Genomic DNA, 20,097 nt, shown 5'->3' with positions numbered 1-20,097 from the left:
TCAGAATAAAACTCAACAGCAACAATGACTGATTGATCATTATGGAGTGTAATCCTTTTTCATAATCCTGGTAAGACTTCTACAACTCACTGATACTATTTAGTGATTGCTTTTTTGTTTGATTTTAAAGATCAGGAACCTTAACATATGTCCATTCAAACAGTTTCTTATTTGAATATGCTACTTAACTGTTCTATGTAAATGTGTAAAAGTGGCCACAGCACTACTTCTGTATTATGTAATAATCACTAGTCTAATAACTGCACAACTTCAGTGGTCCCTAGAAACTCCATACTCTAGGTGAGATCTATAATATATATATATATATATATATATATATATATATATATATATATATATATACCCCAGGAGAAAATAAATCATGGAAATAACCATAATGCAAAGAAATATCTTGCTATCTCTCCATTGACTGGTTTTGATGATGATGGGAGAGGTGCATAACCATTTAACTAAAGAGGGACACCTTCAGGAGCCACTCTAAAGTACTTTAGGAGATAGAATTGGTTGAGGAAAATGATTGAAAACAATTGGCTTAGCTCTTAGGAAAGTGGAGAGAAAGAAGGAATAATCTGTCATCCTGTGGGTAGATACATTGCTGGAAAATTGAATAAATTGGAAATCACTGGAAGGCAGCTATTTTGTCCTGTGTTGCATTAGGTATCTTAGGAAATGTTATTAATGGTTAAAAATTGCTACTCAAAAGTTTCTAGCTGTTTGGAGTATAGAATTATATGAACTTAAGAGTCCATTATCTTTCTAAAAATAGATAGAATATGAATTTGTAGAAAATGACTTTCAAAAAATACACTACTTTTACTTTAAAAGAGAAATGATTCTTTTAAACAAACATGAAGTTTACATGTACTTCAAAATGGATATGTAGGAAAGTAACAAATGATTCAATTTTGCTTCTTTTTGTTAATTATTTCACTTGAAATTTGTAGTCCTGAGCTTCAAAGCAGTCCCAATGAATCTGCATTATAATGGGCTCACAAGTGAACTTAAATGCACATGGCAATTAGACAGGAGATGTTCTATCATTTCTGAGTTTCCTGTCAATGAAATTTGATTACCCCTTTGCTTAGCACTTACAGATTCCTAGTGATTACCTTGAAGCTACCAAACACACATCAATTTGTAAATTTAATTTATATTTCATGTTTTTGTTTATTTGTTTATTCATTTTATTTTAGCATCCATTATTTTTCAATACAAGTAAACATGGACTTACCAGTTCACATTAAAAAGATCCATTTTACCTTTAAGTTATTGCTTGATAATAGTTACTTCATCCAGGCCTTCCACTTTATCTTAAACCCGAATCAAAAGTCATAGCTATATAATGTTCTATCAGTGGTGATCATATTTCTAAGAGGTTAGGCTTCTTTAACCAGAGAATACAATGTGTAGAAAGAGCTTGTTTCTATACAAATGCTTATTATGTAATCAATGTCAATTCCTGTGCTACTTATAAGAAATTTACATCACTCTTTGTAAATGTATGAAGCCTCACTTTTCTATCATTGTACAAATTTGGTAGTATTTTGTTAAATATCCTATGTCCCAGAGTGAAAATTACAAAGAAAACTAAGTTACCAAACTTTCCCATTCAAAGTTTGGAATTTTGTTTCAAAAGATGTCTGTCAGTTTTTCTTTCATAATAGAAAGTACTTGCATTGTGTACTTCTGTTCTATTAATAGCATACCACTGCTTATTTATTAAAATGTGAAATCATATATTTTTATGATTAGATGGTTTGTATTTATTGTTAATGTTTTTGAGATTTAACATCAATGTGATCATTGTATTTGTAATTAAAAAAAATCTTGGAATTTATGTTATTTCAAAATTTTAAATAGGTAATTTAAAATTATATTTAAATAAAGGAAAAAAACTATATATTCAAACAAGAAATAACATTTAATTGAACTTCATTTTTCCACTTTAGATTTTAATTCATTGAAACTCTCAATTGTAGCAGAAAAGCATTAGCATACATATTATTCAAAATAAGTTATTGGGTTAAAAATAGCCATGGCATGAGCCATTTTACACTAATTTTGGTTAGTTCAATCAATAATATTAAAATTCATTTGAAAAAGAAGATTATAGATAGCCAAAGCAATCATGTGCAAAGAGAGAGTTGATGGAGGCTTTAATACACGCAATTGCATACAGTAGATCCACAGGAATAAAGAACTTCACGAACGGGTATAAGACAAGACCCTCCCAAATAAAAGGATTAGAAGAGGAGACTGGAAATAAGAAGATAAATGTATTAGAAGAGAAGCCTGGAAGTAAGCCATTGCAATTATAGACACCTGAGTTTTGACAATTTTCCCCAAAATATATTCTTAAACATTGGAGCGAATAGCTATTTCATCATGGTCCCAAAACCTCATGTCTATATGACAAAGAAGGAAACATAATTTCTAACCTCTCACAAAACTCAACTTCAAATACACCAAGGCCTATAATAAAAGTAATGAATTTCAGAAAATCTTAGAAAACAAGGAAGCAATTACTTTGTACCATATTTTTGTAGGTTTTGAGTCTGGGTAGGACTTTGCCTGCTCAGGAAATAGCATTCACAGTTGACAGAGGAAAAGTCTGAAGTTTCTTATACACTACAAAGCTTCTGAACTGCAAAAGTATTTACTCAGTTGATAAAGAAAGGCTCAGGGCAGAGGGAAAATTAAATTGTTATTTGTTCAAAGATAATTTATTGAATCAATGACCTAAACATAAAACATGATTTCACAAATCTGGTAAAAGAGAATTTAGGGAATAGGTTGAAATTTTTTGCTATTAGAATGGTCACTGAGATTCTGTACAGAACCTGTAACCCCAGATTGTGATCAAGAATTAATAAATGGAACCTGTGGAAAAGACAGAGGTATATAGGTGAAGAGACAGCCTATTTAAATGTCAAATTTTATTAAAATGTATATGTCTTACAAAGGGTGTTATAAAAATTACAGCATCTTAAAGGATTCTTTTTGAGTTAATTTTTAATTAAGTGACAACTACACAATGCTTGATTTCTATATTCTTTTTGTTTCTAAAATTCGAAAGCTCAGTTATTTTTAAAGCAATACATTTAGTATAGAACATGAACATATAGTTGAGTTTTAATCATCAACTTTGAAATCCATTTCCATGGATAACCAAAATCCTAGAATAAATATATCAAGAATGTGTATAGATGAAATTAGGGCAGTTCAAAGACTGTGCATACGACCATTTTTTTTTATATTGTTTGGTCTATTTCATCATGCATTATATCTTCCAAGACAATTTTCAGTCTGGAGTCTTTAACACAGCCACATTGCTGTCATCATCTGAAGTTTCATATTCACAAATTTAGTAATGAAAGGTGTATTCTGCAAAAGGAATTACTGAACACAGTGTTCTTTTCTAATCCTAGTGGGCCTATCCCTATTATAATTAAGATGAAAATTCACTAAATCAAGCCTAAATTTAAGGCATCCACAGACCCTTAAATAAACAAATAAATTCAGAAAGATCATATAGAATCACAGAAAACCAAAAGCTAAAGTGAGAAATATCAATATTCACAAAATGAATAGCACAATGTTTAAGCATGATTCGTGCCAGCTTTTCTGTCTCTAAACATTGTGGCCCGACAATGATTTGTTTAGAACATAAAAGCAAAAGAGAAAACTCATGGTAAATGATGGTTTTGATGTGCTTTTGGATTCTGTTTGCAAGAATTTTATTGAGTATTTTTAGATGGAGAAACCAAAATATTCCAGGATGAAACGAAATTCAAACAGTATCTATCAACCAATCCAGCCCTACAGAAAACCCTATAAGGAAAATTCCAATACAAGCATGATACCTATACCAATTAAAAGAAAAGACCACAAGCACATAAAGCTACCTATAAAAACAAATATAACAGGAACCAACCATCATCTGTCTTTAATATCTCTCAATATTAATGGACTCAACTCACCTATAAAAATATATAAGCAAACAGACTAGATATGCTAACAAAATCCGGCAATTTTGGATAAAGAAACACAACTCAATCACAAAAACAGCACTATCTGAAAGTAAAGGGATGAAAAAATGTTTTCCAAGCAAATGGTCCCAAAACTCAAGCTGGAGTTGCAATCCTAAGATCCAATAAAATAAATTTTTAAACAAAATTATCAAGCGTGATGAGAAAAGACACTTCAGATTCATCAAAGGGAAAATCTACTAAGAGAAAGTCTCAATTCTGAACATCTAGATCCAAAATGCATGAGCATCATCATATGTAAATAACTTTACTAAAGCTCAAAACATGCACTGAACCCCACATAAAAATAGTGAGACACTTCAACACCCCACTCTCATTAATAGGCAGATCATTGTAACAGAAACTAAACAGAGACACAGTGAAACTAATAGAGGAAATGACCTAATGGATTAAACAAATATCTACAGAACATTTCACCCTAAAACAAAAGAATACACCTTTTTTCATCACCTCATGGTAACTTATACAAAATCAACCTTATTATTGGTCACAAAACAACTCTCAACTGATACAAGAAGACTGAGATATTCCCATGCATCCTATCAGACTTCCATGTCCTAAAACTGGTCTTCAGTAACAGCAAAAGCAATAGAAAACCCACATACATGTAGAAACTGAACAATTCTCTACTCAACGATGATTTGGTCAGGGACAAAATAAAGAAAGAAATTAAAGACTTCCTGGAATTTAATGGAAATGTTGACACATACCCAAACTTATGGGACACAATGAGAGCAATGCTAAGAGGAAATTTTATAGCACTAAGCACACTGGTAAAGAAACCAGAGAGATCTCACACTAGCAACTTAAGAGCACACTTTAGAGCTCTAAAACAAAAAGAAGCAAACTCACCCAAAAGAAGATGAAGGCAGGAAACAGTCAAACTGAGGGCTGAAATCAACCAAATAGAAATAAGAACAACAATACAAAGAATCAGCAAAACCAATAGCTGGTTCTTTGAGAGAACAAATAAGAGAGATAAACCCCTATCCAAACTAAGTAAAGGGCCCAGAGGCAGTATCCAAATTAACAAAATAAGAAATGAAAAAAGAGACATAGCAACAGAAATGAAAGAAATTTAAAAAATCATCAGATCCTACTACAAGAGCTTATACTCAAAAAAACTGAAAAAAATCTAGATGGAATGGAGAGTTTTCTAGACAGATATCACATATCAAAGTTAAATCAAGAGCAGGTAAAATTTCTAAACAAGCCCATATTCCATATGGAAATAGAAGAAGTCATTAAAAACCAAAACCTCCCTTCACCCCCCCCCAAAATAAATAAAAGTCCAGGGCTAGAAAAACTTAGTTCAGAATTCTACCAGACCTTCAAAGAAAATCTGATACCAATATTCCTCAAACTATTCCGTACAATAGAAAGAGAAGGAAAACATAATTCATTTGATGAAGCCACAATTACTCTAATACCTAAATCACCTAAGAACCCTAGTAAAAAAGAGAACTTTGGAGCAATCTGGCTTATGAATATCAATGCAAAAATATGCAATAAAATTCATGCAAGCCGAATCTAAGAACACATCCAAACCATCATTCAGCACAATTAAGTAGGCTTCATCCCAGAGATGAGAAAAACAGACCCAAAAGGACATGCCTACTGTGTTCCAGTAATAAGTGGATATTAGCCAAAAAAAAGTACAGAATAATCAATATATATAGTCCACAGAACTCAAAAAATCAACAAGCAGAAGGGCCCAATTGAGGACGCCTCAGTCCTACTTGGGAGGGAGAAGACAGCAAACACAAGTGGGGAGGGAGGGAGAATTAGGGGAAAGAAAGGGGATGAGGATGTGGTATAGGGCAGGGAAAAAGGACTGAAGCCCTGTAGGCCAGCACGAAGAAAGGAAACAGGCAACCTTGGGAGGAAGGAGGTTGGGAGGACCCACTATAATGTCCTAGAGACCTGAGAAGTAAGAGACTCTCAGGACTCAAAGAGGCGGAGGACCCTAGATGAAATGCCCTACAGTGAGAAGAGGGATCTTATTGAGCCCACCTCAAACTGAAAGACAGGGCATCAAGTGAGGGATGGGATTGCTATCTCCCAATCACAACTCGGATCCATAATTTTTCCTGTCTGAAAAAATGCAGGGATGGAAATGGAGAAGAGCCTGAGGAAAAGAAGGTCCAGCAACAGGCCCAAATTGTGATTCAGGTCAAGGGGAGACCCCAAGACCTGACAACATTAATGAGGCTATGGGGCACTCACAAACAGGAAACTATCATGACTGCCCAAAAAACAGCTTAAAGAGTCAGATGCAGATATGTGCACCCAAGCAATGAACAGAAGCTGCTGACCCTTCTGGTTGAATTAGGGAAATGCTGGAGGAAGCTGAGGAGGAGGGCAACCCTATAGGAGGACCAGCAGTTTTAATGAACCTGGATCCTGAGATCTCTCAGACACTGGATCACCAACCATACACCAGCTGAAATGAGGCCCCCAACACATATAGAGCAGAAGACTCCCGGGTCTGGATTCAGTCAGAGAAGATGCACCTAACCCAAGAGACTGGAGGCCCCTGGAAATTTAGAGGTCTGGTGGGGTGGGTGGGGTGTGATCATCCTTGTGGCATTGTGGAGACAGGGTCCAGGTTGTAGGGGTGGGGGGTGTATGTTATGAGGAACAGTCAGGGGTGGACCGGGAGGGAAATAAAATCTGGAATGTAAAATTAGGTAAGTAAATAATTAATTTTAAAAAAAGCAGGACTCAAATTATGATTCTTTTTAACTATGTATTTCTGCTGTATTGACAAAATAAGTACCACTATTATAAGTGATGTAGAAATCAGAAATTTTGTTAAGAAAGCTACTGTTAGGAACCTTAAAACATTTATATCAACAAGCCTTAAAATTTTAAGTAAACTAACCATGATGTCCAAAGAGTGCAAGCATGAGTTTTGGACTGCTTAGTGAGCAATTGTTGGTTAAAACAAGTATGAAAAGTGTGTATGTTTCAAATATTTTTACTTTGTTTCTACTTGTTTACATTTTATTTCTCATCTCAATTGTTTGTAGGCCTGTTTATTTTCTCAAGTGAGGGAAAAACAAGGATATGGAGCTAAGTGGTAAGGATGGAGGTGGCTGTGGAAAGAATTGGGTGAGAAAGAACTGCTATTAGAACATATTTTTGTATGTTTTCAATTAAAAAACAGAAGAAAAACATGTCATTGGTGTTTCATCCAATGCTTGTTCATAGGTCATGTCTGATACAGAAGAATTTGGGAGCAGTAAAAAAATTAGAGCACATTGTTTACATAATTTTTTCTGGTAAGGAATATATTCTAAGTGATAAAGACAAACAAGAAACAACCTGGATAGATAAAGAGGAAACAAGGAAATAAAATTCAGATTCTTGAATACAGTTCTATTGAGATTCTATGTGACAGAATTTCAGGTTGAGAGGAGCTACCCTTTCTGTTGTAAAATATTTTTCAGGATCTCTGTCTTGTACTACAACATGCTATTAGAACTACAGTTCAGTTATGAGCAGATATGTCTCCAGACATAGACACATATTTTATGGTGTGTGGTAGAGGATTATTTCTGTAAACCTTGGAAAAAATGAAAGTCTGGAAGGGCTGTCAGTGTACAGGGCCAGAATACTGATGGTAAGCAAAGGTCATGGGGATTGTAATCAAGATATTTAGTTTTTTAAATAACTTAAATGTAAAGGAATTCAGATGTTAAGTTTGGAGACAAGGAAATTTCACAAGATATTTTTGATACAAAATCTAGACTGCAATGAAAATACATATCAGCTTACATCCATCAATAAACAAAGACATTGTAGATGGAGTTAGAAACAGGGGACACTTTTGGTGAGAAATATAATTCTGTGGATAAGAATACAAGTATTTTTAACACGAGCAACAACAAAAAAATGATTCAAAAATCTACAGAAATTAAAACTGAATAGAGAATGATCCAGAAAATTGAACAGATTGCCAGAATTAGTTAGAGGAGGCCAACTTGAGCAAGTCAGGTGAGGCCAGATTGAATAGGCTTTGAGAGGAGTTTTAACCAGAACAACTGAGTTGAACAGACCAACCAGAGCTCTGTCAGTATGGGAGATGGAAAATATAATAGCCCTATACAAGATTGTATGGAGGCTAGAGGCTCAGTTAGCAGACTGGGCAGTAAAACTCCGAGGCAATAAATACAGAAACAGAATAAAAAATACTTCTGCAAATGATCCTATTGAGTAGTTTTCATGCTATACATGATCTATGATTTAAATAACAATTGGCTGTACTCTTTACCTCTCTATTCCTGTGCAAAGAACAGCTAGTGTGTTACAGTCTATCAACACAAGCACTCAAAGGAATTTTTTATTTCAATTATTTTTGATCATTTACATTTTAATCATATTATTACTTTTATACTTAAAAAATCTTAGAGATATTGATTTATGCCAAAACACAGTTCTGACATGCAAATAACTGAGGAAAGCAATAAGATATAGCATAGCAGATTGGGGTTGATAATAATAGCAGCTGAAGGAGATCCTTGCTGACATCCATAAACAATTTACCTGGTCAGCATTGTTGATAGAACAAAACTTAGAACTCCGGGGCTGGAAAGAGTACCTGGTGAGAAACTCAGAACTCTTTTAACTCATAAGAGACTGGGGAAAAAAGAAAAGGAGAGAAATAAGGCCATACACACACACACACACACACACACAGACACACACACACACACGCACTCTGGCTGGGCTCCAAATACCTGTTTCATCAATTTGATAAGTGCACATGCATATGCATACATACATACAGATATATAAGGACATATTCAGGTTTAATTTTCATTTGTTTCTTTGAGGGAGAGAAATAGAGATAGGTTGAGTGAGGGGGGATGGAAATGGTTGAGTACTGAGGTGAAAGGAATCAGATAGGGTTTATGGAAGAGTATAGCACATGATTAAATATATTGTATAATTTTTAAATAAAAATTTAAATATACTGTAAGAATTGACATAGCATTTTTACACAGAATCACTAATTTATTAATTCAAAATGTATTCATTTGAAAAATCTTATTGAGCTTAAAGTTCCATATTGCAAAAAAAATAATGATTCTCAAAAAACCTTTAAGCTCTGATCACTAGTGACCATGAATATAGTTCATTGTAAGGCTATTTGACTTTTCAAGGTTTAAGAACATTTTGAAGTTTCAAAATCATATTTGATCATGATGCTGGAGGACTTCAAGAAAGATGTGAAGAACTCCCTTAGGGAAACACAGGAAAACATTAATAAACAAGTAGAAGCCTACAGAGAGGAATCGCAAAAATCCCTGAAAGAATTCCAGGAAAACACAATCAAACAGTTGAAGGAATTAAAAATGGATATAGAAGCAATCAAGAAAGAACACATGGAAACAACCCTGGATATAGAAAACCAAAAGAAGAGACAAGGAGCTGTAGATACAAGCTTCACCAACAGAATACAAGAGATGGAAGAGAGAATCTCAGGAGCAGAAGATTAGATAGAAATCATTGACTCAACTGTCAAAGATAATGTAAAGCTGAAAAAGCTACTGGTCCAAAACATACAGGAAATCCAGGACTCAATGAGAAGATCAAACCTAAGGATAATAGGTATAGAAGAGAGTGAAGACTCCCAGCTCAAAGGACCAGTAAATATCTTCAACAAAATCATAGAAGAAAACTTCCCTAATCTAAAAAAAGAGATACCCATAGGCATACAAGAAGCCTACAGAACTCCAAATAGATAGGACCAGAAAAGAAACACCTCCCGTCACATAATAGTCAAAACACCAAACGCACAAAATAAAGAAAGAATATTAAAAGCAGTAAGGGAAAAAGGTCAAGTAACATATAAAGGCAGACCTATCAGAATCACACCAGACTTCTTGCCAGAAACTATGAAGGCCAGAAGATCCTGGACTGATGTCATACAGACCCTAAGAGAACACAAATGCCAGCCCAGGTTACTGTATCCTGCAAAACTCTCAATTAACATAGATGGAGAAACCAAGATATTCCATGACAAAACCAAATTTACACAATATCTTTCCACAAATCCAGCACTACAAGGATAATAAATGGTAAAGCCCAACATAAGGAGGCAAGATATAACCTAGAAGAAGCAAGAAACTAATCGTCTTGGCAACAAAACAAAGAGAATGAAAGCACACAAACATAACCTCACATCCAAATATGCATATAACGGTAAGCAATAATCACTATTCCTTAATATCTCTCAACATCAATGGCCTCAACTCCCCAATAAAAAGACATGGATTAACAAACTGGATACGCAACGAGGACCCTGCATTCTGCTGCCTACAAGAAACACACCTCAGAGACAAAGACAGACATTACCTCAGAGTGAAAGGCTGGAAAACAATTTTCCAAGCAAATGGTCAGAAGAAGCAAGCTGGAGTAGCCATTCTAATATCAAATAAAATCAATTTTCAACTAAAAGTCATCAAAGAAGATAAGGAGGGCACTTCATATTCATCAAAGGGAAAATCCACCAAGATGAACTCTCAATCCTAAATATCTATGCCCCAAATACAAGGGCACCTACATATGTAAAAGAAACCTTACTAAAGCTCAAAACACACATTGCAACTCACACAATAATAGTGGGATATTTCAACACCCCACTCTCATCAATGGACAGATCATGGAAAAAGAAATTGAACAGAGATGTAGACAGACTAAGAGAAGTCATGAGCCAAATGGACTTAACGGATATTTATAGAACATTCTATCCTAAAGCAAAAGGATATACCTTCTTCTCAGCTCCTCATGGTACTTTCTCCAAAATTGACCATATAATTGGTCAAAAAACGGGCCTCAACAGGTACAGAAAGATAGAAAAAATCCCATGGGTGCTATCGGACCACCACGGCCTAAAACTGGTCTTCAATAACAATCAAGGAAGAATGCCCACATATACTTGGAAATTGAACAATGCTCTACTCAATGATAACCTGGTCAAGGAAGAAATAAAGAAAGAAATTAAAAACTTTTTAGAATTTAATGAAAATAAAGGTACAACATACCCAAACTTATGGGACACAATGAAAGCAGTGCTAAGAGGAAAACTCATAGCGCTGAGTGCCTGCAGAAAGAAACAGGAAAGAGCATATGTCAGCAGCTTGACAGCACACCTAAAAGCTCTAGAACAAAAAGAAGCACATACACCCAGGAGGAGTAGAAGGCAGGAAATAATCAAACTCAGAGCTGAAATCAACCAAGTAGAAACAAAAAGGACATAGAAAGAATCAACAGAACCAAAAGTTGGTTCTTTGAGAAAATCAACAAGATAGGTAAACCCTTAGTCAGACTAACGAGAGGACACAGAGAGTGCGTCCAAATTAACAAAATCAGAAATGAAAAGGGAGACATAACAACAGATTCAGAGGAAATTCAAAAAATCATCAGATCTTACTATAAAAACCTATATTCAACAAAACTTGAAAACCTTCAGGAAATGGACAATTTCCTAGACAGATACCAGGTACCGAAGTTAAATCAGGAACAGATAAACCAGTTAAACAACCCCATAACTCCTAAGGAAATAGAAGCAGTCATTAAAGGTCTCCCAACCAAAAAGAGCCCAGGTCCAGACGGGTTTAGTGCAGAATTCTACCAAACCTTCAGAGAAGACCTCATACCAATATTATCCAAACTATTCCACAAAATTGAAACAGATGGATCACTACCGAATACCTTCTACGAAGCCACAATTACTCTTATACCTAAACCACACAAAGACCCAACAAAGAAAGAGAACTTCAGACCAATTTCCCTTATGAATATCAACGCAAAAATACTCAACAAAATTCTGGCAAACCGAATCCAAGAGCACATCAAAACAATCATCCACCATGACCAAGTAGGCTTCATCCCAGGCATGCAGGGATGGTTTAATATACGGAAAACCATCAACATGATCCATTATATAAACAAACTGAAAGAACAAAACCACATGATCATTTCATTAGACGCTGAGAAAGCATTTGACAAAATTCAACACCCCTTCATGATAAAAGTCCTGGAAAGAATAGGAATTCAAGGCCCATACCTCAACATAGTGAAAGCCATATACAGCAAACCAGTTGCTAACATTAAACTAAATGGAGAGAAACTCGAAGCAATCCCACTAAAATCAGGGACTAGAAAAGGCTGCCCACTCTCTCCCTTCTTATTCAATATAGTTCTTGAAGTTCTAGCCAGAGCAATCAGACAACAAAAGGAGGTCAAGGGGATACAGCTCGGAAAAGAAGAAGTCAAAATTTCACTGTTCGCAGGTGATATGATAGTATATTTAAGTGATCCCAAAAGTTCCACCAGAGAACTACTAAAGCTGATAAACAACTTCAGCAAAGTGGCTGGGTATAAAATTAACTCAAATAAATCAGTAGCCTTCCTCTACACAAAAGAGAAACAAGCCGAGAAAGAAATTAGGGAAACGACACCCTTCATAATAGACCCAAATAATATAAAGTACCTCGGTGTGACTTTAACCAAGCAAGTAAAAGATCTGTACAATAAGAACTTCAAGACACTGAAGAAGGAAAATGAAGAAGACCTCAGAAGATGGAAAGATCTCCCATGCTCATGGATTGGCAGGATTAATATAGTAAAAATGGCCATTTTACCAAAAGCAATCTACAGATTCAATGCAATCCCCATCAAAATACCAATCCAGTTCTTCAAAGAGTTAGACAGAACAATTTGCAAATTCATCTGGAATAACAAAAAACCCAGGATAGCTAAAGCTATACTCAACAATAAAAGGACTTCAGGGGGAATCACTATCCCTGAGCTCAAGCAGTATTACAGAGCAATAGTGATAAAAACTGCACGGTATTGGTACAGAGACAGACCGATAGACCAATGGAATAGAATTGAAGACCCAGAAATGAACCCACACACCTATGGTCACTTGATTTTTGACAAAGGAGCCAAAACCATCCTTTGGAAAAAAGATAGCATTTTCAGCAAATGGTGCTGGTTCAACTGGAGGTCAACATGTAGAAGAATGCAGATCGATCCATCCTTATCACCCTGTACAAAGCTTAAGTCCAAGTGGATCAAGGACCTCCACATCAAACCAGACACACTCAAACTAATAGAAGAAAAACTAGGGAAGCATCTGGAACACATGGGCACTGGAAAAAATTTCCTGAACAAAACACCAATGGCTTATGCTCTAAGATCAAGAATCGACAAATGGGATCTCATAAAACTGCAAAGCTTCTGCAAGGCAAAGGACACTGTGGTTAGGACAAAACGGCAACCAACAGATTGGGAAAAGATCTTTACCAATCCTACAACAGATAGAGGCCTTATATCCAAAATATACAAAGAACTCAAGAAGTTAGACCGCAGGGAAAAAAATAACCCTATTAAAAAATGGGGTTCAGAGCTAAACAAAGAATTCACAGCTGAGGAATGCCGAATGGATGAGAAACACCTAAAGAAATGTTCAACATCTTTAGTCATAAGGGAAATGCAAATCAAAACAACCCTGAGATTTCACCTCACACCAGTGAGAATGGCTAAGATCAAAAACTCAGGTGACAGCAGATGCTGGCGAGGATGTGGAGAAAGAGGAACACTCCTCCATTGTTGGTGGGATTGCAGACTGGTAAATCCATTCTGGAAATCAGTCTGGAGGTTCCTCAGAAAATTGGACATTGAACTGCCTGAGGATCCAGCTATACCTCTCTTGGCCATATACCCAAAAGATGCCTCAACATATAAAAGAGACACGTGCTCCACTATGTTCATCGCAGCCTTATTTATAATAGCCAGAAAATGGAAAGAACTCAGATGCCCTTCAACAGAGGAATGGATACAGAAAATGTGGTACATCTACACAATGGAATATTACTCAGCTATCAAAAACAACGAGTTTATGAAATTTGTAGGCAAATGGTTGGAACTGGAAAATATCATCCTGAGTGAGCTAACCCAATCACAGAAAGACATACATGGTATGCACTCATTGATAAGTGGCTATTAGCCCAAATGCTTGAATTACCCTAGATTCCTAGAACAAACGAAACTCAAGAAAGATGATCAAAATGTGAATGCTTCACTCCTTCTTTAAATGAGGAAAAAGAATACCCTTGGCAGGGCAGGGAGAGGCAAAGATTAAAACAGAGACTGAAGGAACACCCATTCAGAGCCTGCCCCACATGTGGCCCATACATATACAGCCACCCAATTAGACAAGATGGATGAAGCAAAGAAGTGCAGACCGACAGGAGCCGGATGTAGATCGCTCCTGAGAGACACAGCCAGAATACAGCAAATACAGAGGCGAATGCCAGCAGCAAACCACTGAACTGAGAATAGGACCCCCGTTGAAGGAATCAGAGAAAGAACTGGAAGAGCTTGAAGGGGCTCGAGTCCCCAAAAGTACAACAATGTCAAGCAACCAGAGCTTCCAGGGACTAAGCCACTACCTAAAGACTATACATGGACTGACCCTGGACTCTGACCCCATAGGTAGCAATGAATATCCTAGTAAGAGCACCAGTGGAAGGGGAATCCCTGGGTCCTGCTAAGACTGAACCCCCAGTGAACTAGACTATGGGGGGAGGGCGGCAATGGGCGGAGGGTTGGGAGGGGAACACCCATAAGGAAGGGGAGGGGGGAGGGGGATGTTTGCCCGGAATCCGGGAAAGGGAATAACACTTGAAATGTATATAAGAAATACTCAAGTTAATTAAAAAAAAAAAAAAGAAAAAAAAAGAACATTTTGAATAGACATTTTCCTAAGTATTTCATCGTAGTTAAAATTAGAGAATCTCCCATCACTCAAGTATCCCTCTTGATAAGCTGAGGAATTTGTACTGGATACTTGAGGACAAAGGACCTTCTACAATTTAAGACACTGTTTCATATAAATTAACATGCAAAACATGAATAAATATTAAGAAGAAAGAAAGGGAAAGTAAAATAAAGAACTTCTTCAGATTAGAACCTGAAGAATGTATAACTCAAAGACGCTGATCAGTGACAATGTCTCTGAGGATTGAAGAAAGGACAGCATTAGCTGTGTGATGCACAAAGTTTTTACAGGATTAAAATGAAAGGAGGCAGGCTGTTTCTCAGACATTCAAGGGTGGCATGCAGCACTCTACTTCTCACACATGTGTTTTTGCCTTATTAGAGACTCATTTGACAGTTGACCTATAGCACTGTGAGATAATATGTTTACCATGATTTAGTCACCACATTTGTAGAAATTTGTTAGAGCAACAAAGAAAGCAATAGTGGGTACATCAACACAGGAGATCAAATTTCATATAACAGATAAGAACTTATTTTATTTCTCTTCATTTATACTACAGGACAATACACATGAACAAAGCTATACCAAATGGCCTCTTAATTTTAGCAGGGGTGGGGTAAGGGAAGAAAAATAGAATTTCTGTTAAAACAAAAGCAGGGCATTACTGGGCAACCTACCTAGGCAGAAAATGTTTAATAACTATGCTAATGCTAACAAATAATGTTTAGATTTCAAACACAAGTTATACTTTACTAAAGTATGACTAACTCAGAAGGTGTTGTGAGGACACCTGACAATCAGAAATACCTGGAAGTTACCAATGGTCATCACTTTTCTTTCTTTTTTTTTATTTTGTTTTGGTTTGTTTTCTGTTGCTGTGACAAGCACCATGACTAAAAGCAAAGATAGTTTATCTTATCTTACATACTATAATTCATCATGGAGGGGATCCAAGGCACAAATTTCATCAGGGCCCTTGAGGTAAGAACACAAACAGAGGTCATAAAGGTACACTACTTACTGGATTGTTCTGAGGCTCATATTCCACGACCTTTCTAATATAGTTCTGGCTCTTCTGCTAGGAATGGCTTCTTCCTGCAGTGGGAAGAAGCTGGGCCTTACATCATTAAACACGCAATCCACAAATTGCTCTGCAGATATGGCTTTAGGCTAATCAGATGAACACAATCCACATTTGAGGTTCCCCATCCCCTTATGTGTTAAGATGATAAATAAAATGGTCACCATAAGTACAGACTCTTAATCTAAAATATTTTTAAAAGACAAATTTCACCATTTGAAAATATGTAATTTATTTTTAATAGTAAAAAAGCTGCCTCTTCAGTTTGTATTCTGTGAAATGTTCAGCTTGATTAAGTGGCCTAGGAAACAGAAATAGATTCCGTTACAAGCTTTCACTAATAGTGACTCATTCAAATGCTGCCATGTGCCTTTACACTGTTCCAGGGATGATCTCTTATCCTCCAATGTCACAGGAAACAACTGGGGATTAGGATGATGGGCTCCCAAGCAAACAAACAAACAAACAAACAAACAAACAAACAAATAAATAAATAAAATGGATGACATAGTTAACAAGGAAGGTGAATCTTGTTTCACTCTCACTTGATGGCACAACAAGATAAACAACTGTCACTGTATTTCTTCACTGTTTTGTTTTGTTTTATTTTGAAAGTGAGTATAATTCAACTGATCGCCATTGTGAAGTGTAAAGATGCTTATTCCCTGCCCAATTTTCCTAGGTATTCAGAGTGGCAAATCCTACTGCCTGTTCATGAATGGAATGCAATATTACTTAATTTTCTGTGCAACTACCTTATGTAATTGCTTTCTGTCAAGATGGGCATGTTTATTCCTACTGAGATTATACTTAAAAATATTCATCTCCCAGTGTTTTAAAGAGATACTTGCCCATTGGAGGAAACACAAAAGCAAATTCTAGCAGAAAAGCAACCATTTCTTATAGAGATATAAAAGTCATTTCTTTTTCTGTGAGACTTCCATAAACTGTTGAGAGAGAATGTAATGTTATAAACAAGGATAAAACAAGCAAGCATATAAAACACTAGTATATACCCACATTAGTGATTAAAATACTTTAATAACTGGATAAGTAAAGCAAATATTGATATCTGACAGATATAAGGAATTAATACTCATACACAAGCTCAAAATGATCCTGCATGTTTTGTCAAAGGAAGTACATTGATGTTAGGATATTCAATATGTAATCAATGTGACTATAACATGACAAAATATGTTAAAATCATTACCTAATGTATGCTCAGTAAAAAACAGCTTTTCTAGAAAATGTCATCCTGAGTGAGGTAACCAATCACAGAAAAACACACATGGTATGCATTCATTGATAAGTGGATATTAGACCAAAACCTCGAATTACCCTAGATGCAATCCACAGACCACATGAAGCTGAAGAAAAAGGACAACCAAAATGTGGGTACTTCACTCCTTCTTAAAAGTTGGAACAAAAATATCCATAGGAGGGAATATGGAGGCAAAGTTTAGAGCAGAAAGTGAAGGAATGGCATATATACAGCCACCACAACTATATAAGATTGATGAAGCTAAAAAGTGCATGCTGAAAGGGACCTGATATAGATCTCTCCTGAGAGACACATCCAGAGGATGTCCAATACAGAGGTCAACGCTAGCAGCAAACAACTGAACTGAGAACAGGACCCCCTTTTGGGGGGATTAGAGGAAGGTGTGAAAGAACTGAAGGGGCTTGCAAACACATAAGAACAATTCCAACCAAGCAGAACCTCCAGGGACTTAACCACTACCCAAAGATGATACATAGGGCTCCAACTGCATATGAAGCAGAGGATAGCCTTGTTGGGCAATAGTGGAAGAAGAAACCCTTTGTTCTGCCTAGATTGGACCCTCCAGTGCAGGGGAATGTTGGAGAGGGGATGGTAAGGGGCCAAATAACCCTATTAAAATGGGGTACAAAGTTAAAGAATTCACAGCTGAAGAATATAGAATGGCTGAGAAGCACCTAAAGAAATGTTCAACATCCTTAGTCATCAGGGAAATGCAAATCAAAACAACCCTGAGAGTCCACCTCACACCAGTCAGAATTGCTAATATCACAAACTCAATTGACAGCAGATACTGGATAGGATGTGGAATAGCAAGCTGGTACAACCACTCTGGAAATCAGTTTGATGTTTCCTCTGAAAATTGGACATAATACTACCTAGGACCCAGCTATACAACTCCTTGCTATACACCCAGAAGATGCTCCAACATACAACCAAGACACGTGCTCCACTATATTCATAGCAGCCTTATTTATAATAGCCAGTAGCTGGAAACAACCCAGAAGATCCTCAACAAAGGAATGGATACAGAAAATATGGTACAGCTACACAATGGAGTACTACTCAGCTATTAAAAACAACTGGAAGAGCTTGAAGGGGTTCGAGACCCCATATGTACAACAATGCTAAGCAACCAGAGCTTCCAGGGACTAAGCCACTACCTAAAGACTATACATGGACTGACCCTGGACTCTGACCTCATAGGTAGCAATGAATATCCTAGTAAGAGCACCAGTGGAAGGGGAAGCCCTGGGTCCTGCTAAGACTGAACCCCCAGTGAACTAGATTGTTTGGGGTAGGGCGGCAATGGGGGGAGGATGGGGAGGGGAACACCCATAAGGAAGGGGAGGGGGAGGGATTAGGGGGGTGTTTGCCTGGAAACCGGGAAAGGGAATAACACTCGAAATGTATATAAGAAATACTCAAGTTAATAATAATAATAATAATAATAATAATAATAATAATAATAATAAGACGATTTTATGAAATTCACAGGCAAATGGATGGAACTTGAACATATTATCCTGACTAAGGTAACCCAGTCACAAAAGAACACACATGGTATGTACTCACTGTTAAATGGATATTAGCAAAAATATCATTTTTTATCACAGCCCTCATCCATACTTTCCTCAAAGTCCCACCCTTACAAATCCCTTCCTCCCGTTGCACCCTCCGTTTCTCCTCTGAGGAGGAGCCCTCCCTGTGTACCTCTCTACCATGGAACATTTGTTTCAAACAGAACTATGCACATCCTTTCTCACTGAGGCCCAACCAGACAGTTCAGTTAGAAAAAAGGACATCCAGTGGAAAGAGACAGAGGCTGAGACAACCCACATTCCACTTGTTAGGGCATCTGTATTAAGACCTAGGTGCACATTTGCTACAAATGTGTGGGGGACCCTCCATGCCCCCCAGTGGGTGGCTCAGTCTCCAAGACCTTCTATGTGCTGAGGTTAGTTTAATCTGCAGGTCCTCAGGTGCTTTCCCTGGCCTCTCCAGTTTGTTCAATTCTATCACACACTTCCACACGACTCTGATTTTAGGATGCACATCTCTGCATCTGCCTTCATCAGCTATTGGATGAAGCTTCTCAGTAGATAGTTATGCTGGTTTCCTGTCTGCATGCATGGAAGGGTATCATGAATAATGTCAAGGGTTGGCTCATTCACATGGGATGGATCTCAAAATGGAGAGTCATTAGTTGGCTTTCAGTCTCTGCTCCATCTTTTTTTAAATTATTAAATTATTAATTATTAATGTATTTATTTACATTTCGAATGTTATTCCCTTTCCCGGTTTCCTGTCCATTAACCCCCAACCCCTCTCCCTCCCCTTCTATATGGGTGTTCCCCTCCCCATCTAAGCCTCCATTACCGCCCTTCCCCCAACAATCCCCTACACTGGGGATACATCCTTGGCAGGACCAAGGGCTTCTCCTTCCACTCGTGCCCCAACAAGGCTATTCATTGCTACCTATGCAGTTGGAGCCCAGGGTCAGTCCATGTATAGTCTTTGGGTAGTGGCTTAGTCCCTGGAAGCTCTGGTTGGTTGGCATTGTTGTTCTTATGGGGTCTCGAGCCCCTTCAGCTCTTTCAGTCCTTTCTCTAATTCCTCCAATGGGGGTCCCGTTCTCAGTTCAGTGATTTGCTGCTGGCATTCTCCTCTGTATTTGACATGTTCTGGCTGTGTCTCTCATGAGAGATCTACATGCGGTTCCTGTTGGCCTGCACTTCTTTGCTTCATCCATCTTATCTAGTTTGGTGGCTGTATATGTATGGGCCACATGTGGGGCAGGCTCTGAGTGGGCGTTCCTTCAGTCTCTGCTCTAAACTGTGTCTCACTATAATACCTTCCTATG

Source organism: Rattus norvegicus, chromosome 2, assembly GCF_036323735.1.
Source record: "Rattus norvegicus strain BN/NHsdMcwi chromosome 2, GRCr8, whole genome shotgun sequence".
Classification (NCBI taxonomy): domain Eukaryota; kingdom Metazoa; phylum Chordata; class Mammalia; order Rodentia; family Muridae; genus Rattus; species Rattus norvegicus.
This window is presented reverse-complemented; position numbering follows the sequence as displayed.